General features: G+C 52.1%; 1 long non-coding RNA gene and 1 pseudogene across 1 annotated transcript; both read right to left on the bottom strand.

Annotated features, from left to right (window-relative positions):
• Positions 1-8,343: 8,343 nt before the first annotated feature.
• On the bottom strand, positions 8,344-11,209 carry LOC146188205 (uncharacterized). The gene is made up of 2 exons (XR_014707179.1): positions 11,022-11,209; positions 8,344-8,395 (listed from the first exon to the last, which is right to left on the bottom strand). It is a non-coding gene; the product is annotated as an uncharacterized LOC146188205 (long non-coding RNA).
• Positions 11,210-12,430: 1,221 nt separating this feature from the next.
• LOC146188204 (uncharacterized) lies at positions 12,431-13,656 on the bottom strand (annotated as a pseudogene).
• Between the last annotated feature and the right edge of the window lie 9,589 nt (positions 13,657-23,245).

The following is a 23,245-nucleotide window of genomic DNA, read 5'->3' as shown; positions in this document are numbered from 1 at the left end:
AGATGCTGTCGCACTCCTCAGTGTCGAGACCGAGCGGTTCGCGGAAGCGCTGGTCGAGATATTCTCCAGGGTCGGGGTGCCTAGGCAAGTACTTCACGACCGGGGAAGTAACTTCACCTCGGATCTCATGAAGGAAGTAGCTAGACTTCTATCGCTACGCCAACTGCACACAACTCCGTACCACCCTATGGCTAATGGCCTAGTTGAAAGATTCAATGGTACACTCAAGATGATGTTGAAGCGTATGTGCGCGGAAAAGCCCAGCGATTGGGACCGCTACCTGGCTCCATTACTCTTTGCATACAGAGAGGTGCCCCAAGCCAGCTTGGGATTTTCCCCTTTCGAACTCCTCTACGGCCGTCACGTGAGAGGTCCTCTGACGATCCTCAAAGAAGTTTAGACTAACGAAGATTTGGATGAGGAAGTAAAAACCACGTACCAACACGTACTCGACCTTCGGAACCGACTTGCAGAGACGTGCCGTCTAGCACATGAAGAGCTGGAAAAAGCAGGTGCCCGCTATGCTAAGGTGTACAACCGAAGGGCTAAAGACCGGCAGTTCAGACCGGGCGACAAGGTGCTTGTGCTGCTCCCGACCGATAAGAATAAACTACTCCTACAGTGGAAGGGGCCCTTCGAGGTAATGGACAGAAATAGCGAGGTAGACTACACTATCTAAACGCCAAGTGGTCTCAAGCTATTTCATGCTAATTTGTTAAAACGATACGACGAAAGAGTATAGACCCGACAGGAAAACCTCAATGCCTAACTATTGCAGTGTCTGACCTGGACGAAGAACAGAGCATCCCAGTTCCCGAATTTAAAAAAACAGAAGGGTTGGAAGATGTAAGGCTTGGGCCCAAATTATCTGTAGTACAGAAAACTGAAATTGTAGAGGTGATGACTAAACACCACGCGATTTTCTCTAATGTGCCAGGAAAAACGGACTGGATCGAATGTCATCTAGAACTTACAAATGACATCCCAATACATGTGCGGCAGTATCCACTACCTTTCACTACGCGTGAAAACGTGGAAAAGGAAGTACGAGAGATGAAGACCCTGGGAATAATTGAGGAATCCTTGTTACCATACAACTCACCCGTACTACTCGTACGAAAACCAGACGAGACAAACAGGTTCGTGGTAGACTTCCGGCGGCTGAACCCTGTGTTGGTGGCCGATTCGGAACCCATGCCGAGGGCAGACTCGGTATTCGCCAGCGTCGGAACAGCCAAGTACTTTTCCAAAGTGGATTTCGTGAAGGGATACTGGCAGATCCCGCTCTCTGAAGCTTCGAAATCTAAAACGGCGTTCTCGACCACGTCTGCAATTATCAGTTTCGCTACATGCCTTTTGGTATCAAAACCGCACCAGCCGTTTTCGCGAAACTCATGCGACGAATCACAGAGGATCTTCCCGATGTATATCATTACTATGATGACGTCCTCGTGGCCGGCAAAACGTGGGAAGAACACCTCATGACACTGGAACAACTTTTCACGAGGATGAGGCCGCTGGACTAACAATTCGCCCAAGCAAGTGTGAACTCGGAGTAGATGAAATAGACTTTTTAGGACACCGAATCGGAAGGGGACAACTAGCGCCACTGGGGAAATCTCTAGAAAAGATTCAGGCAGCACCAACCTGAAAAACAAAGCGGCAAGTGCGTTCTTTCGTGGGGCTCACCGGATACTATCGGGAATTTATTCCAAACTACACCGAAATCAGTGCTCCACTTACGCAACTCACAAAGAAAAGGGAAAGTAACCTCGTCAAGTGGACACCAGAACACGAGATAGCTTTCACAGAATTGAAACGGCACATAGCTAACCGCCCAAATTCTGCGGCTTCCAGACTTTGAACAACCCTTCGTGTTACGCACAGATGCGTCCGACACAAGCCTTGGGGCGGTTCTGCTGCAACCTCACAATGGTACACTTCACCCCATAGCTTATGCTAGCAGAAAGCTGCTCTCCAGAGAGGTTGCATACAGTACCATTGAGAAAGAGTGCTTAGCACTTGTGTGGGGAATTCAGAAGTTTAACACGTACCTCTATGGAACATCTTTCATAGTACAAACCGACCACCAGCCACTCCGGTACCTCCAGCAGGCAAAACACTTGAACAGCCGGGTGTTACGTTGGAGCTTGCTTCTACAAGAATATCAGTTTAGGGTAGAACACATAAAAGAACACATAGAAGAAATGGACATGGGCAGGACATGTAGTGCGAAGAGAGGATAACCGATGGTCGCTGAGGGTAACAAACTGGATTCCAAGGGAAGGAAAGCGTAGCAGGGGGAGGCAGAAAGTTAGGTGGGCGGATGAGATTAAGAAGTTCGCAGGGGTCAAGTGGATGCAGCTAGCACAGAACCGGGTTAAGTGGAGAAATATGGGAGAGGCCTTCGCCCTGCAGTGGGTATAATCAGGCTGCTGATGATGACATAAAAGGTAACGAAAATATGGGAGCCGACTATTTAAGTCGACTCTAGAAGAGACCAATGAAGGCGGGAACTAAAATAACTGTCTGAAAGTTGATCTTGAGTTTGAGGACAGCTCGTTGAAGAAAAAAAATAATAATAAAGCGTGGGGCACTTTTAGGTTGTTGATTCCTAGGTGTATTCGACGGCAGTGTGTTGTCATGTTTGTGAATTTCATGGCATTGATGTATGAATTTTGTAATGTGTTATTACAGTTTGTTAAATTTGTGCAATATGTGTGATGTGAACATTTGCCCCACACAATTGTGAGCGCATGCATGTGCGCGCGATGTTCGTGGTTGTTGTGAATATTGTGGGACAATATTCTTTAAGGGAGGGGCAGTGTCACGAAATCGGCGCACATTTTCATCAAGCCGGCACGGAGCGAGGCCCGCGCGGCGTCGCGTGGAAAGCATGTAGAGAAAAACCCCCTTCCCCGCGCGGGAGAGCGCGTAGCTTTGTACGCGTTGCCGTCACCCTCTTTCCCATTGCCCGGGAAGGACGGTGGTTCATCGGACTGGAATCCGCCAGAAAATTCCAGAATCTTCTATGGGACCTAGCCAATGACGACGCGCGGCTCGACGGGAGGAAGAGGGAGCGCTATAACCAGCGAAGCGAAGTGTGTGTGCGCGCTAGTTTTGGTGCGTGCTAACAGACAGACGCGGCGCGCCCTATTTAAAGAGACCGCGCCGCTTTTGAGACAGTCAGACAGTTCGTCAGTGTTTGCGACGTGTTCGCCTGTGCTTCGGCTGGACTCCCGGGGATCACCCGCTGCTAGCAAGCCCACGGACCTGCAAGGAAGCGGCGCTCGTCTCGTATGGCGGCCACATCGTGACTCTTGAGGCGTCGGACTGCAACAGTGCCCGGTGAACAATTTGGTGTTTGTTTATGTAACTCTATCGTGTTTCATCTGTTGTAAAGCCTCTATGTTATAATACCTGTGCAATTGCATGCTTAGCATTTGTATTCTGTGAACCTCTCATCTGTTGTATTTCAAGTGATCTTGTGTATCCCTTTGTATCGTCTCTTGCTCTACATAAATTGTGTTTTGTTTGTTACTTCTGACTCCGATCCTTACTCTGGTTTGAACCGGCGATAGCTGGGCACCAAACGGCCACCGCCTTCTGTCACTACTAGGTAGTTGAATTCCGGCTGAGCTTGCCACGCAGGTCGAGGGCATCTCCTTCGCTACCGGAACAGCTACCCCCACTCACTCTAAGGTTGTCTGGGAGTGTGCGCACCGTTAAGGGCGCATCGTTAATAATACCCCCTAGTTATTAACGGGTGACAGCCGGCAAGGCCGCTTCGTCACCTGACACGCTCCCTACAAGTACTGTTGGGGGTCACTCTTTCGAAGGGTTCTTTTTAGTTTCTTGTACTTTACTTGGTTCGATTTGGAAACTACGAGGCATTCGTCTTCTTTCTAACAATTGGGCCTCTGCTCGTACCTTTCGAACTTCTGCCTCCGCTATCACTCTTTGAGTTGCTAGTTCGTACATTCTCAATTCTGCCTCCATCTTTCTCAATTCTAACTCCATCTTTCTCATTTCTAATTCAGCCTCTGCTTTCGCCTCTGCCTCTCGACGCTTCGCTAGTTCCTTACTACTCGTCTTTGTTACGCAATTCTTCCGTCTCAGTGAGGCTATGGGGACTCTTACGGACACTCTGGTCCATCCGGAAAACACTGACTTTCTGGTGTTCATGTTTGCTAACCTAACTAACCGCACGTCGACACCGCGCACCTCCCGTTCCTAATGCCTGAGCCACGCACACCAACGGACGCAAGAAATCCCGCTCACCTGAGCAACGGTTCCACCTTTCTCGCCGCGTCGCTCCTCGCTGTGGGGCACTTCCGATCGTCGCTGCCTCTGACCGTCACCGCTGGGGGTCCCTGGGTCCTTGCACGCGTCGACGAAGCTCCTACCCCGAACGACCGGGAGATCTCAGCACCTCAGCAACGGTTGCTCCCTCCTTGCCGCGCCGCTCCTCTCTGGTGGGCACTCCTATTCGCCGCTGCCTCTGACCGTCTCCTCTTGGGGTCCCTAGGTCCTTGCACGCGGCGAAGCTCTTCCACCTTGAACGGCCGGCAGACTTCGGTGAGCGCCGATAACGTTGCGACGGCTCGAGTAACGGGCTGGGCTTGCGGAGCGCTGCAGTTGCTGAATCGTACTGTCGGCTGCGCCAGTAAAAATCACAGGTTCTTCTTCTTCTTCTTCTTTAAATCTTCCGCACCTCTCCAAGCTAGGTGCTCCTCGATTCGGCGGGCGACGTGCAGTTCACACGCAAACACACTGAGACGAAGGCCAACGAACTTGTAGTAACAAAACGAACATTAACTTTATATAACAAGAGCACGAAGCACAGGGTACAGAAAACTTATTCACACCAGACAGAGAGGCGCACAATTTACAAAAGAGACTGAGCTAAAAACTAACAGCAAAACGAGCGCATCATTCCTTTTAACGACTTCTCAGTCGGGGCCTTCCTGCTACGCTGTCTTCTCCGAGCCAGAATCGAATCAGAAACAGAACCGTCAGTAACTGCGCGGCGCGCTCTTAAATAACCAGCGCCGAACCTTCTAGGCGCGGAGGAGGAACGGAAAACAGCTTAGCGCTGCCAAAGCTATGCCTTCCCCCCCTGGCCTTCTGGAGACGCCTCGAACTTTCTCGAACATCGTTAACACGCGCAGCCCTCCCGTGAGAAGCGAGGAGGAGGGCCGGGACCGTGCGGGGGAATGCACGCTTGACTCCGCGCATGGCGACGAGGGCGAGGAGGCGCGGCGCGGTGGCCGAGATGACGCAATCGGTCGCGTCGCTTTCTCGTCGCTTGGAGAACGTTCCATTGCAGTTTTCTGCGGCGCGCGCGCCGCAACATTAAAGGGCCACCGCGGCCTTACATTTTAATAGGAGAAAGTACAGAATAGGGAGTTCATGAGGGCCATAGAAAGGATGGTAATGACAATGGAGGTAAAAGAGAAAGGTGGGGCACACAATGTTGAGGAATCAGAATTGCGCCGCGTCGTGAAGGTTAACGATAAATGAGCACACGTGACCGCTATGACTTACTAGCCGCGCGGCTACGCTAAAAGGCTTCACCAAAATAGCCAGTATTTTATGTGCCCACGTGAGAGTGTATTATGCGGATGGATGGAGGTGAAAAATTCGGTCTGATCTGGAATCACCAACTTCACGTCATCATACAGGTGTCTTGCTTTAGGAAAGCACGTATTTTAAATTTTAATCGAAAAATAAAACTGGAGGAAAGGTTTACCACAGCTAAACCTAAGTAGACAAAGCGAAAGCGCACTACTTCTCCGTGGATGTCTGCTGGCCTTAAGGACACCACAGCCAGATCTAGACTACACGATGGTGTATAGGCCATTGTAAAGGGAGAGGTCCCACGAGGCGAGTCATATGGTGAGCGGTGGTGGTGTAGGAAAAGGGTAGGGGGGGGGGGTGTTGGAAGGCTGTGCGGCATTGTGTCAGGCAATGTTGTATATATGTGGAGATATGTACCGGTAGGAATGAAGTTTGCCAGGTGTGTGGGAAAAGGTGTGTGTCGTGAAGAAGTGAAGTAGCTGCAGAAGAATTGAACGGCACCCGCTCCGTGCACCACACGCGCGAAGAAGCGGGCTGCGAGCAGACCGCGTGGCCGTGCGTCGCTAATCACGTGGCTGAAAGTCAAACTGCGGCGTACGCGAAACGCGACTCCGTGCACCACACAGGGTGTCGAACCGAATTTTTTTCAGGTTCGAGTTCATGTCTTTCGGGTTCGGGTCCGGAGACACATTCCGTTACGATTTGAACCGGGTCGGTCCTACCGAAACCGGTTTAAACGGGTTCAAAAAAAAAACAACTTCGGGTGTATTTTTGTCACCCACTTTTTTAACACTGGATTTTTTCCTGTTCCAGTATGTAATAAAAGCTGGAAATTTATAGTCCGCCTATTGTTTTTGTCATCGGATGTGACGGGCTCCACTTGGTTTTACAGACCTCAACAAAATTTTTATAATGAGTGACCGACGATTGGAGCAAGATGAGGGAAAATGATCATCTTCATTGGCACACAACAAATTAAAGCCTGCACGCACCGAAAAAAAAAAATAAAAAGATGCTTCCTGTACTTTCCAGATGCTCAAAATTTCCTATGAATTTCAGACTAAAGCAAAGCATCTACTATTACATGCATAACAATGCTACGCCCGGTTTCCACAAAGGACTTCAGTGCAAAGAATTCAGATCAAGGTTGAACCAAGCATACACGCCGAAACTAATAATATGTAAACCATATGTGTCACTATTGTGGGCCTCGGCCCTCACTCAGGGGGGTTCAGGAGTGCTTTAAAGAAATATTGTATTACTCGGGTTTGTCGTAAACCGCAGAGCTCCATATCAATTAAGAAATCATTCATGCTGCCCCGAGTCGAATTATAACCTAGAAAATGGGAAGAAATATAAAGGTACATAATTCCAACCAAAATAAAGATTGTTTCAAGCAGGCGAACGCCCCTATGTATCAAAAATAAGCGCCTGTCCTAGGCGCGCCCCGGTTTCCGCAAAAGACTTCAGTGCAAAGAATTCAGATCAAGGTTGAACCAAGCATACACGCCGAAACTAATAATATGTAAACCATATGTGTCACTTTTGTGGGCCTCGGCCCTCACTCAGGGGGGTTCGTGAGCCGCCACCCATGCAACAAACGACCGGCAAAAACGTGAACAAAAGAAACCGGTTTAATTTGAGCAGTCAAAAATAAACTCTATGATGAAAGGCATGGTGAAACGCCTGGTGAAAGAAAACAATCTTGCGAGTTGCTGCACAGCACCGTACAAGGAAGCGAGCATCGATAACACGTCACACAACCAGGTGGAAACACAAGAGCCAAGCAGCATGTGGCGAGGCCGGAAAGCGCCTGCGCTGCCGGACAAAAACACGACTCTTCGAAAACGCACACACTCACGTAGAGCTCCCGGCGAACGCCGCTGCCCGGGCCGTCCAGCGGGAAAAAAGCCCCCTGCGGCTGTTTGCTCGTCGCTTATCTAGACGCTCGGCGAGTCCCGTGCAACGTTACGCGTCAGAGTCCAGGCTGCCTGACATGCGCAGTAGCGTCGGCGCCGGCCGAGTGCGGCCGGCTGCGTTGTTGCATTGATATGCTCCAAAACAGAGGGGCCGAGGGCCCCACACTCCCCCCCTCACAAGACGGTACCCCTCCCTGGGGTTAAAAAGAGAACTGTAATATTGTTCATAATGGACAGAGTAACGTTCATGAGGTTCAAAAGGCACTGCATGGGTGTTCACGACAAATTAGACTTCGTCTAAGTCCAAGAGGTTGTCAGCTGCCACCGCGTCTTGAACTGCAGGTGCTTGGGGCAGGCCTTGGCTGTGGATTAGAGCTGCGGCGAACTCTGTGAGCCGGCGGCGCCTAGCGTCATTTGGAGCACCCGGCTGCAGAGCCTGGCGCAATGTGTCGTGCAGCCGCTGCTGCTCCTGGTGTAGCGCGCTGAGGGAGTGCGCCTCTTGAAAGATTATGCATCTATCGCACAGTGAGCACCAGCCTACGTTGGCTTCCTCGGGGAGGGGCCGGATGGGGTCTCTACGGCGATGCTCCTCCACGGTATGGCCGGTGAATGGCGGTGGTGCCGGTAGACTGCCTCTCTCCGGCCGTACCTGCGTCTCCCAGGCGGAGGCCGATGCAAAGCACGCCATCGTGCCGTTGCCGATGTGGCACCAAGTTGCCACGTGCCGCCAGCGCCCGGGAACCTCGTCCCTTGCTTGCCGACGCCGTGGGGGAGCAAGATAGGCGGGTCGACTGTACGGAGTCTGGACCGTCCTGCAATGACTGCGGCTGCGGTAGGCCGCGGAGCTGCCATCATAGCTGGGAAGGCTCCTTTCGTTGCGGTGATCACGTGGCATCCTGTAGAGCAACGGAAAAGGATGGGGACAACAAGGAAGGTCTGCGTATGGACGTTCCAATTCGGAGTGCAGCGACAACGATGAAAGTGTTGTAAAGTCCAAGACACCGGTACTAGTGGTTTAGACGCTCGTAGTAAGGTCTTAGATCATTGATGTTAACGGGGCCAATTGTCCGACCACCATGCATGTTTCGGAGAAGGTAGGCTAGGCTGCTGACGCGTTTTGTTACTAAGAAAGGGCCCTCCCATCGCGGCACGAGGGAGGCTGCAAACCCCTTTGCAGCATCGCTGAGTGGGTGTGTGCGGCGGAGGACCTTGTCGCCAGCAGTGATTTCCCCGTGTCGCCTTCCCTTGTTGTACTGACTGCATTGCTCCATGCGGGCGATGTCCAGGTTTTCTCTGGCCTCCTTCAGGGTCCCGGCAAGGCGGCTCGATAGATCCTGGGTGAACCTGGAGTAATTGGATGGTGGTAATTCAGAGCTGGAAGTAACGTCGTGCTCGATAGGAAGCCGGATTTCGCTACCAAGAAGAATAGCTGCTGGCGTAAAACCTGTGGATCGGTTCACCGTGGTTCTTGTGGCGAAGGCCATCTCCTGGATTCGAGCGTCCCAGTCCTTGTGGCGTTCTGTGAAAGCCACCAGCATTGTCTTCAGGTTTCTGTTGACCCGCTCTGTAATGTTCGCTTGAGGGGGGTAGGGTGTCGTTTTTTTTGTGCTGTACTCCGAGAGCTTTACAAGTGTCAGTAAATGTCCTGCTCGTGAAATAACTTGCATTGTCAGTTATAAGCTGCGCTGGGAAGCCAAAACGGGTGAACGTTTCCAGCAGCTTATCCCAAATTAGCTTAGAGTCGAGCTTTCGCAGTGCGTATAGTTCTACCCATTTTGAGAAGTGATCAGTGAGCACTAACAAATAGCGATTCCCTCTCACCGATCGGGGGTAGGGACCCATTACGTCACAGGCCACGATTTCCCATGGGTATCGACTCTCTACGGGTTGCATGAAGCCCGGTGGTTTCCCTCCCCTCGGCTTCGCGATCTGGCAAGTGTGACAAGCGCGAACATACTTGAGGACGTCCTTTCTCATCTGAGGCCATGTCACGATACGACACAACTTGTCATACGTTTTCCTACTATCGCTATGACCCGCGAGGCATGTGTCATGGTAGTACTCGAGGAAGGCTTTGCGAAGGCTCCTAGGGACAACGACCCGAAAGGGGGACTCACCGCCGTCCGCATCAGCAGTAGGTATATACCGCAATTGTAGGCCGTCAGCTGCTTCCAGGTAGCTGTCGTAGTTGCCGGCTGGTACTGTGCTGGACCTGCTCAGACACTGGCGTATCTGGATGCACTGGTCATCAGTGTTCTGGGCGTTCAGGAGCTGTTGCCTAGAGACTAATGTTCCCCAGGCGTCTGCGGGCGCTGCTACAGCCAGGATTGCAGGTGTTTGCCCCCCTTCTCCGGGAAGTGGAGCTCTGGACAGGGCGTCTGCTACCTTATTGAAGGTTCCCTTGCGGTATTCCACCCTGTAATGGTAATTTTGGAGGGCGAGAGCCCAGCGGGCCAGGCGGCCAGCTGGGTTTTGCAACTTTGAGAGCCATGACAATGCCTGGTGATCTGTTTGAATGGTGGACTCGGCTCCATCCAAATACATGTCAAATTTCTTTAGTGCGAAAACTGTCGCTAGACATTCCTTCTCTGTCACGCTATAGTTGCGATCTGGCCCAGTAAGGGTATGACTCGCAAATGCCAAAGGGCAAAGCTTCCCTTGATGCTCCTGAAGCAATACCGCACCTATGCCGTACTCACTTGCGTCCGTTTGCACCGTGAATGGCAGGTTGAGGTCGGGAAGCCGTAGGCGTGCCGTACCCGCGATCGCTACGGACAACGCTCTGAATGATCCATCCTCAGTGTCCGTCCAGGACCAACGGGCGCCTTTCCGAAGTAGCTGATGGAGGGGTCGTGCTAGGTCGGCGCAGTTCGGAATGAAGTGCCGGTAGAATCCTACCATGCCCAAAAGGCGCTGGAGGCTCTTGACGTCTGTCGGCGGTGGGAACTTCAGTATGGCCTGGAGTTTTTCTTCATCTGGGCGGACTGTGCCTTGCTCCACTACGAAACCAAGGAGGTTGATTCTATTTGCCACCAACTGGACCTTGCTGGGATTAATGGTGATACCTGAATTCTGCATTTGCTGAAGAACGTTGGTTAGATGATTGAGGTGTTCTTCTAGACTCTCCGAGAACACTACTACATCATCCATGTAGGCCATAGCGTAGTTAATCTTAGCGTCTCCGAGCACAATATACATTACTCGCTGAAAAGTGGCAGGTGAATTACACAAACCGAAGGGTAGCCGTACAAACTCGAACAGTCCTCGATGGCAAGTAAAGGCAGTTTTTTCAATGTCATTACGGTCAATCGGGATCTGCAGAGAACCTCTGCTACAGTCAAGAGTAGTAAAAAACTTTGTTGATCCAAGTGAATACATGACCGATTCGACAGATGGAAAGGGGTAGGAGTCTCGAACTGTTGCAGCGTTCAGCCGCCGATAATCGACGCACAACCGTGCCGTGCCGTCTTTCTTAGGCGCGAGAACAACAGGGAATGCCCAAGGACTTTTTGAGGGTCTCACCGCACCAGTGGCCAGCATTTCGTTGAGGGCACCATCCAACAGTGCTCGCTTGTGGACGCTCAAGGGCCTTGGGTTGAACCGGATCGGACGAGCACTGCTGGTGTCGATCCTGTGAGTCAGAACGTTGACCTTCCCAGGGGCCTCCATGAACATTGCTGCGAAGGGCCTCAGTGTCCTCTCGATTCTGCACCTTTCGGCTGGTGATCCCCTGAAAGACTTCAAAACCGTGAGAATACCACTTCCAGTGACGGTGTCCGAATGACTGTTTGTGGCCAGTAACTGTGAATGCAAAGCACCAGGTTGTGCTGTGAACTTAAATGCCGCAGTATTCATGCCGTACTGGTAAGTTTGGTTTCGAAGGTCTATCACGATTCCCGCCTTGGCTATGAAGTTACGGCCCGATATCACTGGACAGGAAACGCCGGGAAGGTGTAGGAAGAGCTGTCTAATCTTTCGCCCATTGATAGTGACTGTTAAACGGGCTGCCGAGGTGGCAGATGCTACGTGAGTAGACGCCATACGCAGGTTGGTGCTTACACTCCGTAACCGGAGGTGTTTCGCATCACAGGCGTTTTTAACTCTATCGCCGAAAACTGAAACTGTAGAGCCTGTGTCTAAAAGCGCAGGCACTTCTATTCCGGCCACATTCACCGCAACCAGCGGCATATTGTCAAGGTGGGTCTCATTACAACGAGATGTTGACGGAACAGCGCTCACCGTTTGTTCCTGAAGCTTTTTGGGTAATGCCGGAGGCTCCAACGTTGATCTGGGCCGGGTTAGCGGTTCTCGTCTCTGCTTCACCGGCGGTCGTTCACGGTTGTATTTTGTGGCAGCAGGATGGTGCGACGACCAAAATACCCTGCATCGTGGTGTGGTTTTGGCCCCCCGAACTCCGTCAGCAGGAGGGGGCGAACGACGACTTGCACCCACAACTCCGTCAGCAGGAGGGGGCGAACGACGACTTGCACCCACACCTCCGTCAGCAGGAGGGGGCGAACGACGACTTGCACCCACACCTCCGTCAGCAGGAGGGGGCGAACGACGACTTGCACCCACAACTCCGTCAGCAGGAGGGGGCGAACGACGACTTGCACCCACAACTCCGTCAGCAGGAGGGGGCGAACGACGACTTGCACCCACAACTCCGTCAGCAGGAGCTGGCGAACGACGACTTGCACCCACAACTCCGTCAGCAGGAGGGGGCGAACGGCGACTTTCACCTACAACTCTGTCAGCAGGAGGGGGCGAACGACGACTTGCATCTGACACCGCGGGGCAGTCGGCAGGTGCTGCAGGTTGTGTACATGGCACGCCTACCGGCGCTTCATGGCAGGCTGAAAGGAGGCTGGGCGGCTGCAAGGAGGCGCCCGGGACCGGTAGGTTGCGGGCCGGCAAGTGGTCATAACTGCTTACCGCCGCCGGCCGTCGTCGTTTCCCTGCTTACGAGAGCCGCGGGGACTTGGGCACTGGCTTCTGTAGTGGCCTCGACCACCACACTGGAAACAGACCGGAAAGTCAGTGTTTGTGTCATCCATACCTTGCCGCGTGCTTGGATCCGCAGACCGGCGACGGCCCTGGGTACGCCGTGGGGGTGCTCCCGGGTTCCAGCCTCGGAGTGGGAAGGGGCCCGGTGATCCAAGAGCTTGGTAGCTGAACGGGTCCACCGAGCGAGCCAGGGGCGGAGGCAAACGAGGTCCCCCATTTGCAGTGAGCGCACCAGGCCACGCGCATGAGGGCTCCAGGGCGGTTTCTGGAGGGGGCGGAGGCCGATAGGACAATTCGGCTAACATGGCGGCCTGGATATCAGAAGCCGCTTTTGCGAGATCGTCCAGTGACGAAAAGCTACGCCCCCGCAAATAGGCCTGAAAGCATGGGTGGGCTTGACGTATCGCTCGTGTGACCTTCTCTGTTTCTGGTGCAGAGGGGTCGGCACGCTCATACAGTTCCTGAAATGAGCGTATATATTCCAAAAGGCTCTCCTCCTCTGCCTGTGTGCGGGTGTACAATTCATCTTTAATGCGGACGGCATAGTCGGGGGGAAGGAACTCTGCCCTTAGCAACTACTCGAAATGAGTCCAGTTTTGAAACGTCTGTCGACGCCGCCAGCGTGCGGCGGAGCCTTCAGGGCCACTGGCAAAACGCGTTGTAAAATAATGTCGTCTGGTAGGGCTTCCGCGTTACGGCAATCAAGCATTTCTTGTAGGAAGTCTGCTACAGATTTTTTGTCCGTGTGCCCTTCATATGTCGGCACTGCGAGCTGCAAACGGAAGGTGGGTGGTTCAGTTTGTGGCTGTCGCTCAAGCAGCGTAGTTATCCGGCTCAAAACGTCGGTCATATCTGCCGCGGCCGCCCCTTTTTCCTCGTTGTCAGACATTCTGTCAGTCGTGTGGTTGGTTGGCTCGTTACGATTAGTAAGTTTACCTGAGCGTAGAAGCATTAGAAATGGAACTCCGAGGAGAAATGTTTGGCCCACAGCTTACGTTCCTTGACGCAGTTGTATCCGGCAAGTTACTGGGGCTGGCTCCGGACGGGGGTGGTTCTCTTGCATTGGCGGTCCTCGCGGCACGGGTGCGTGCTCAAAGTGGCGGGTAACAACTCCCTGAAAGCTCAGAAAAAATCCCGTTGGGCGCCAAATGTGGGCCTCGGCCCTCACTCAGGGGGGTTCGTGAGCCGCCACCCATGCGACAAACGACCGGCAACAGCGTGAACAAAAGAAACCGCTTTAATTTGAGCAGTCAAAAATAAACTCTATGATGAAAGGCATGGTGAAACGCATGGTGAAAGAAAACAATCTTGCGAGTTGCTGCACAGCACCGTACAAGGAAGCGAGCATCGATAACACGCCACACAACCAGGTGGAAACACAAGAGCCAAGCCGCAAGTGGCGAGGCCGGAAAGCGCCTGCGCTACCGGACAAAAACACGACGCTTCGAAAACGCACACACTCACTTAGAGCTCCCGGCGAACGCCGCTGCCCGGGCCGTCCAGCGGGAAAAAAGCCCCCTGCGGCTGTTTGCTCGTTGCTTATCTAGACGCTCGGCGAGTCACGTGCAACGTTACGCGTCAGAGTCCAGGCTGCCTGACATGCGCAGTAGCGTCGGCGCCGGCCGAGTGCGGCCGGCTGCGTTGTTGCATTGATATGCTCCAAAACAGAGGGGCCGAGGGCCCCACACTATATAACACACAGCATGCGGACGCTTTTGCATTTCGCCTTTATATGGAGGTGAAACGTAAAGACACCCCTGTGTTGTGGCCCGAAAAGCGCAGACAAAAGTACCTTCCGCCACGTATTGGGGTTGGAGTCAATCGTGTTTGCCGGAGAACCGGATTAATTGTCTCACTCCTGTGGCCGCAACGCGATGCGATAAATGTTTTGCTGCGCGTCATGGTTGCCTACATAGGCGCGCTATACAACTTCTCCTAGAACCACTTTGAGGCTATACGGATGTGTCTTTCTTTGCGATGTTTATTAGTAGCATAATTTACAACAAGCATGTCATCACATCATGACTTCTCATAAATATTTATTATGTGCTTAATACATGCTGCCAGCTTTTTTGTTTGCCAGGAAAAAAATACTGAAGGAAGAGGACATTGTCGAGAGTTGCTGACGGTCATCCTAGTTCGATGACTGGAGATTATATACTTTGGTCAGGAAAATGCTCTCTCGACACTGACTTTTATAGATGGCACAGCAGCGCTCCTGTAGCTATTGGATACAGTTCTGGGCGCCGCAACTTCTCCTCCTCCCAAAATTTCAAAACGCTAGAGTCTTCGGTTATTCTGGCCACCTTTTTAAAAGCCTACAGCAGCCTCTGTACTTCTTCAGTTTTCTGAGAACTGCTGTTGTCTCAGAGTCCTTTGAGGCAGTCTACTTCTCTTTCCTTAAGAAACGCTTTCAGCTCATCCTCAGAGTGATGTTTAGCTGTCCTCGGCAGGTAAGAAGCAGAAGACGATGATCTGATGATAGTCAGGAGGAGATATATATTTACAGAAGCAAAATAGTATACATAGGCAAAGTTGCAGCAACAAGTCACACAGACAACTGTAACTTAAAAGAAAATGAAGACTCACACAGAGAAGTCACTTTACAGGCCCTTACTTTCCTATCGAGCGTTTCGGTTAAAGCCTAGGGGTGCAAATACATGCTAAGCACCGAGCCTCAATCTTGTTTGTTGAACATGGTCCGAGGACCGCTTTTTGATACCAGACATCAACAAAGACCCAAGGGCGGTCACCTTAGGTATCCTCCCCGAAAATGAAGCAGCCAATCAAATTATTTAAAAACATGCCCAACCCCAGTGGGTTGGGAATAATCTCGGACCCAGGTCCTTAATTACGTCAAATAAAAATACAACATTGAAAACACACACTCTTTCCACTCGCTGGTCCCCAAACCCTCTCACACGGCGCCTGTCTTTGCCTCCCCTCCTCAGCGTGTTTGCGACGCGACCTTGCAGCTGGCGCTTTTGTGAAAGGAACGCCGCAGGGGATCTGGAGACTAGGCCACCCCGCCGTCCCGTTCGAGGAAAAGGGGGGGGGGGGGACTGTCCCAGAGCAGTGTACAGTCGCCGTTGCTCGGACCCAATGTCTCGCGACACAGCGGGAGGCCGCTGGGCTGATTGCCTACTTGAGGGGGCCAAGGGTCGCGCCTATTGTCGCCTTCTGCAGGACATTTAGTGAGCGCTTGTGGCAGTGCAAAAAGCTTCATTAACGGCGTCTCCCTGCACCCATGCTTGGCGCCACGGCGGGACATCGCTGGACGAGCTGGCCGTAAAGTGGTTCACAGAAATGTGCTGCTGTTGTTCCCGGCTGATAAGGATGCGTCTGCCGTTCGCTTCTTGGCGACGCTTCGGGGCGAAGGGGCGAAACAAACCAAGCCTCCCGCGCGCCCGAGCGCCCGCGCTTAAGAAAAGGGGATAAAAGGAGAAAAAAAACAACAGCGCTCGCTCCTTGGCCTCGGCGCGTGGGGGGTTCGACCGCCAGCTCGACTCCACGTGCGAGTCCCTTTTCACTGCGGCCTTACACTCAGCTTGTTAGCTTTTAGAGGAATATTGTGCTTCCGCCTGTAGCGGTACTTGATCGCTACTAATCCTCTTCCGTGTGCTGACCAAATGTTGTTTTACTCGGCACCTTTCCTGGCTGGTCAACGTGTTACGATATCCAGGGCCTCACGCTGCAGTTCACCGATTCCACAATTGCTACCAGTCCCTCCTTTGTGTTTTTTCCTTAAAGCCTATACTCCGTTTCATACATCAAGTGCAACACCACCAAACTAGAGCTCTTTTTCGCACTCCCTGCATCCGCGATGAAAAATAGTGCCTGCTCTTGACGACAGAAAATAATAGTTTCTTTGTCTGGAAGCTTAATACATCTAACATTTGCCATCAACTCCATAAACGCACCTTTTCTAGGAAGAAAAGATCAGATTTGGTGAATTTGTATGTGTTGTTTGTCGTTTTCGTTCGTGTCGCGTTTTCGCTGACCCGCAACCATGCCAGCGCGCGGTGCCCTCCGCCCTGCGCAACGCAGAGATCTCGGCTGCCTCTTCGGGGCGGATTTTTTTTCTATAAGATCCGCATTGCGAAGATGTCCAGGCACGCGAAGCAAGTTATTGCAAACATGTATGGTCTGAATACTAAAGCCCGTTTCGGCAAAAACCACTCAGTCACGAAATGAGCGCGTAGTGATACACCTCTTTTTTTTTCTTGCGGCCGGACTACTTGCGTAGTTTTCGCTGCGTTGCACCTAATGTATGTAACGGAGTATAGTCGCAGGTTCCTTCGCTCCGATTGTCCTCTTCCCTCTAAGGTTTTTGTCCCGACCTCCATCGTCACCGCGCATCCCGTGAACTAAGCTATTTACGTTTTTCGCAATAGGGCATTTCTGATTTTCATTGCCACTTTTCAGACGGTCATAGGTATTTGCATCAGTGATAGCGGATAAAGCGATGAACACTTTTTGTGTTCAACACCGTAGTTGTAGGTGGGGGCCAAAAGAATAGCAAACCAAATAGAACATTTGTGGGGCTTGACGTCCCAAAGCGACTTAGGCTATGAGAGACGCCGTAGTGGACGACTTCGGAAATTTCGACCACCTGCGTTTCTTTAACGTGCGCTCACATCGTACAGCACACGGGCGCCTTGCTTTTCGCCTACCTCGAAAAGCTGCCGTCCATGCCGGGATTAAATCCCGCGTCCTTGGGAACAGTAGTCGAGCACCGTAACCACTACGCCACCCCGGAGGGCCAAACCAAAATAGAGCTTTTGAATTTATACTCGTACCGGTAATTCCACTCAGTTCCTTCCCAGGTAGCACAGAATGTGGGGCCCCAGTAGGTCCGATGTAGGCAAGTGGGGCTGGGGCAACCATCATAAAACTTGCATCGGTCCTCGATGGGTCAAAAGTGGGCAAGCCCCATTTGGGCTTGCCCCTGGTCCTCCTGCATGGGCCCCATAGCGGCGTTTCTTGGGCTAATGCAGAGCACATTCCTGCATACAGACCACAAGGGTCCCTTGCCGGATATTTGAGGGCAATCCAACCTAAATGTAGGCTTTTTATGGGAAAGCCCTCATAGATCCGAAATGAGGCCGCCCCCCTTAAATCTTTGTGGGACCAACATCGGCCGTAGTGGGGCAAGAAAATGGACATACCCACATGCTGCCCCAATCGGTCCCTTGTAGGTTACTTGAGGGCAGGTGAAATATGAATAAGGGCTCAATTTGGGCAAGCCCTCGTGAAGCCCAAATGAGGCAGCCTTAGCTAAACCGCTTTAGGTCCCATATAGGGTTTAATGGGGCTGGAAGGCGGGCGTGCCCGCATGGTACCAAAATCGGTCCTTTGTGGGGACTTTGAAGGCCTGTGCAACAGCATATGGGCTCTAGGTTCAAAAACAATGTCCAGCCCAATTGGGGCTGCCCACATAAAACTGCTTTATATCCCACATGTGCCGTAATGGGGCTGGAAGGCGGGAGGGCCCGCATGATACCAAAATTGGTCCCTTGCGGGGAATTTGAAGGCACGTGCAACAGCAAGTGGGCTTTAGGTTCAAAACCAACACCCAGCCCGATTGGGGCTGCCCACACAAAACCGCTGTAGGTATTACATCGGCCGTAATGGGGCTAGAAGGCGTGCGTGCAATTGCGTAATCATTGTTTCCAACCTTTATTTGCATTAGATGTTGCCCTAAATTACTGGTATAGATGATTTGTGTAACAGTTGTTGCCATGTTTAGTCGATTAGAAATTTACATGGCTTTAGTTCTCGCGCTCATGCAAATTGCGCTACAAATACTAAAACAAACTGAATGCTAACTGTTGCCTCTTATGTGGTTGCTTTGGACAGCCTGCAACTCCCAGCACAATATTACTGTTCAGAAAACACACCTCCATATCATGAAGTTATTTCGGCTAGATGAATGTTATGAAATATGTAAAATTTAATATTGTGGCTGTTTAGAAAGTGCAGACATGTATAAAATAATTACTTAAATATGTACATAAATATTGATTGGGAAAACTTGGACTAGGGCTTTCCATCAATTTCCTGCGTCGGACCCCTATGAGAATATTGTGGGCAAGCCCAAGTGCGGCTAGCGCTATAGAACCCGCATTGGTCCTATGTCATTATCTGAGGGGCTTACTGAAATTAAAAAAATGTTCCTCAAAAGTGGCTGCCCAAATAGGTCCAAAGTAGGACCATCGGGGGGAGTTGGCGGGATGTGCCCTTTTAACAATGGCGGAAAAATGTCGGCAGCCCCGCATGGGCTGCCTGCATCGGCCCCTAGTAGGGCCCATTGGGGCTTTGTCGACAGCCCCCTTCGGGCCTACGCCGGCCCCTCTTGCAGCACCCACATTGAGCCCACCGGGGCTGTCCTGCATTGCCTACATCGGGCCTACCGGGGCCCACCCTTCATAGCCCACTTTGTGCTACCTGGGTTGCTTCATTCAGACTTCAAATTTGAACATCAGAGCTTTCCTCCTGGCACAGTTTAACTTCCTAAAAGATATAAAACCAGCATAGATGGCTATGGGCAAAAGAAACAGATTACAAAAGGCGAAATCGACGTATGGATACATCTTTGGGCTAAGTTAAGATACAACTCAAGAACAGACCGGGAAATTGCTGTCCAAAGTGGCCTTCCCACCGTCAGCGTCGGCTTGCTATTCTGAAGTCTCGTTCAACCAAATTGCATATGGGGACGTTGCGTCGTTGTTGTGCCTCAGTTAATGGCGTTGCGTCGCATACGGCTGCTATGAACGTGCCATGCGACCCATTGCGGCGTCGTCGAACGATAGGAAATTTAAATGATTTGCGTGACATTTTTAAGCAGATTCATGACTTTGTTTTCGAGTTGTGCATGATTAATAATTATTTTTCTAAATATGTAACTGAACGTAGGAATTATATGCTATTAGTCCCCTGTCGAGGAATGCTCTAGAACTGAGCAGCTACTCCACTGAGCAGTGCAGCGGCAACCCGTGTTCGGGATAAGATAGCTCGACACCAGAGATTGCAATGGTGCTAGACATGAAGCAATATATTGTTACGGGGATGTACTTAATGTAACAGCACGGCAATGGGCTGAACTCGACGCTGAGACTTCAGTAGCCATGCAGTGTCCACTCTGTCAGCGTCGTCCTCTTTCTCAACGCTTTGTCGTGCCCGTGTTCCCCGGTCGTCGTCTTCGTCAGTGAGCACATCACTTTGGTCCTGCGTTTCCAGGTAACACTACCCCCCTCGGCAAAAGGCAACGTCCCGGTGCGTATTAGGCGCGCGATGTGGAGGGGGAGTAATATGGCTTTAGGCGGGCGACATGTACGTTTCGGAAGTGGGTGTAGCAGTCGGTGACTTTGGGTGGAGCGGTGAAATCTCATAGGTCACGTCGGTCACTGGGCGTAGTACACGGTTAGGACCTGTGTAGCGGGGCAGAAGTTTTTGACACAACCCCACACGACGGTACGGAAGCCAGAGCAACACCAGACATTCGGGAGGATAGTGCACATCGCGGTGGTGAGTGTCGTAGCGGCGTTTGTGAGCTTCCTGAGAGATGGTGAGATTGTGACGAGCAATCTGGCGAGCAGCGTCGGCTCGGGCGATGGTATCGCGGGCAGAGGTTGTGAGGGGGCCAGCGGCGGGAAGCAAAGTTTCGAAGGGCAGTAAGGGGTCTCTTCCAAAGAGAAGATAGAATGGAGAGTACCCAGCAGTGTCATGACGGGAAGAGTTACATGCAAATGTGACAAATGGCAGACTAATATCCCAGTCGCGATGACTGTCGGATACGTACATTGCGAGCATGTCGGTGAGTGTGCGGTTAAGACGCTCCATAAGGCCGTTCGTCTGAGGGTGATACGCAGTGGTGAACTTGTGCCGAACGGAGCAAGAACGAAGTATTTCCTCAACAACTCGGGAAAGGAAACAGCGGCCATGGTCGGTAAGTAGTTCACGGGGAGCACCATGGTGTAGTATGACGTCGTACAAAAGGAAGTCAGCAACGTCTGTGGCGCAGCTGGTTGGAATGGCGCGTGTAATCACGTACCGCGTGGCATAATCGGTGGCCCCAGCGATCCATTTGTTTCCTGACAAGGACTCGGGGAAGGGCTCTAGGAGGTCAAGGCCAACACGAGAAAATGGCTCAGTCGGGATAGCAATCGGCTGCAGGTGTCCAGGTGGTAGCACAGGGGGTTTCTTCCGGCATTGACAGAGGTCGCAAGCGGCTACATAACGTTGGACAGAGCGGTAGAGTCCAGGCCAGAAGAAACGCCGGCGCACGCGGTCGTATGTGCGTGAGAGGCCAAGATGACCAGCTGTAGGGGCGTCGTGCATTTGTTCGAGAACGGCAGAGCGTAGGTGTTGGGCAACGACAAGCAAGTGCTCAGCGCCATCAGGTCGCATGTTGCGGCGGTATAGCGTATTCCAATGAAGGAAGAACAGGGCGAGGGAAGAGTCACGGCTGTGTGTGCGGAGGCGGTCGATAAGAGAACTGAGGGTTGGGTCCAACCGCTGTTCGTCGGCTATATGGGAAAAGTCCTATAGAGAGAAGACACAGGGGTCCGACACATGGTCAGTAGAAGAAGGGGGATGGACGGGATAACGGGACAGACAGTCTGCATCCTGGTGAAGCCGATCGGATTTGTATACAACGGAAAAGGTATACTCCTGCAAGCGCAGTGCCCAGCGGCCGAGGCGGCCAGCAGGATCCTTGAGGGAAGAGAGCCAACATAAGGCGTGGTGATCGGTGATTACAGTGAAGGGTCGGCCAAACAAGTAGGGTCTGAATTTTCTAACGGCCCAAACGAGAGCTAGGCGCTCCCGTTCCATAATAGAATAGTTCTGTTCTGCTGATGACAGGAGACGACTGGCGTAGGCAATAAGGCAATGTTGGCCGCGTTGTCGCTGTGCAAGAACGGCACCAATCCCGTGGCCACTGGCGTCGGTGCGAAGTTCCGTTGGGGCAGACGGGTTGAAATGAGCCAACACAGCAGGATTGGTGAGAATAGCGATGAGGGTGGAGAATGCGTTAGCCTGCTCTAGTCCCCATGAGAAAGAAACGCCTTTCTTCAGCAGATTGGTGAGAGGACGAGCAACAGCGGCAAAGTTTGGGACGAACCGGCGAAAATAAGAACACAGTCCTATAAAGCTGCGGACATCACGGGGTGAACGGGGACATGGAAACGCACTGACAGCGCGAACTTTGTCGGGATCGGGTTGCAGGCCGGTGGCATTCACCAAATGGCCAAGCACTTTAAGTTCGCGGCGACCAAAACTGCACATTTTTGAGTTCAGTTGAAGTCCGGCACGGCGGAAAAGTGCCAAGATGGAAGAAAGGCGACGAAGATGGCTTTCGATCGAGGGCGAGAAGACAATCACGTCATCCAAGTAACATAGACAAGTTGTCCATTTGAAGCCGCGGAGTAAGGAGTCCATCATTCGTTCAAACGTAGCAGGGGCGTTGCAAAGTCCAAAAGGCATTACCTTAAATTGGTAAAGTCCATCGGGTGTGACAAAAGCTGTCTTCTCGCGGTCTTGTTCGTCAACAGAGATCTGCCAGTAGCCGCTACGAAGGTCGATGGAGGAAAAGTAGCGGGCTCCATGTAAACATTCCAAGGCATCGTCTATTCGCGGCAGCGGGTAAACATCTTTCCTTGTAATCTTGTTCAGATGTCGATAGTCGACACAAAAGCGCCAACTGTTGTCTTTCTTTCTAACGAGCACGACAGGAGATGCCCAGGGCCTGTTCGAAGGTTCGATGATATCGTTGCCCAACATCTTGTCGACCTCCTGCTGGATGACCTGGCGCTCAGAAAGGGACACACGATAAGGCCTCCGATGTACAGGCTTTGCATCACCGGTGTCAATGCGGTGAGTCACAACTGATGTTTGGCCCAGAGAACCGGCAGCAAAGTCAAAAATGTCGGAGAAGGATAACAAAAGGTTGTGCAGGTCCTGAGCGTGTTCGGGGCTGAGGTAAGAGGCAATCATTGCGGAAATAGGGTCGGTAATTGTGGTGGAGAGTACGGGTGTTGGAAGGACGCTTAAATGTGGGCCAGGAGTGAGTGCACAAATGGTGCAGTCTGTGAGAGGGGACAGGTAGCAAAGGATATTCCTTCGGAGAGAACTTGGGGTGACAGACTGAAGTTCAGGATAGGAAGGTAGGTGCTTTTCTGAGTAACGCATACAGTGAGATGAGGAAGAACGACGTTGCGGTCAAGAAAGACCTCGGTGATAGGGCAAGCAAGATAGTCACCGTCCGGCACAGGCGGGAAAGGGGACAGAGGTAGGTAAACAGCAGAGTCAGAGGGCAGGTAAGCGAACTCAGTGGAGCGAAGGCGGGGTGCAGATGGAGGATGTACTGAGCAGACAGGTAGGTCCAAACAAAGAAGGCCGCTGCAGCAGTCGATAAGGGCACAGTGGGCCGTTCAAAAGTCAAGGCCGAGTATCACATTGTGAGGGCACTGGTTGAGGATGGTGAAGAAAACAGGGATGTGATGACCGGCAAGGGTGACTCGGGCAGTGCACTGCCCAGGGACGGCAGCAGTACTGCCATCGGCAACACGAACGGTGGGCGAAGCGGCGGGGGTCTGTACTTTTTTGAGGCGGCGGCAAAACGATGAGCTCATGATCGAGACTTGGGCACCAGTGTCAATGAAGGCAGAGACGGGAACACCGTCCACGAACAGGGGGAGGAGGTTACAGGGCGAAGAAATGGGCAGTAGAGGATTTCC

This window comes from Amblyomma maculatum, chromosome 5 (assembly GCF_055883805.1).
Source record: "Amblyomma maculatum isolate TAMU_Amacu chromosome 5, ASM5588380v1, whole genome shotgun sequence".
Classification (NCBI taxonomy): Eukaryota; Metazoa; Arthropoda; class Arachnida; order Ixodida; family Ixodidae; genus Amblyomma; species Amblyomma maculatum.
The sequence above is the reverse complement of the archived record's forward strand: the minus strand, read 5'-3'. Positions and strand labels throughout refer to the sequence as shown.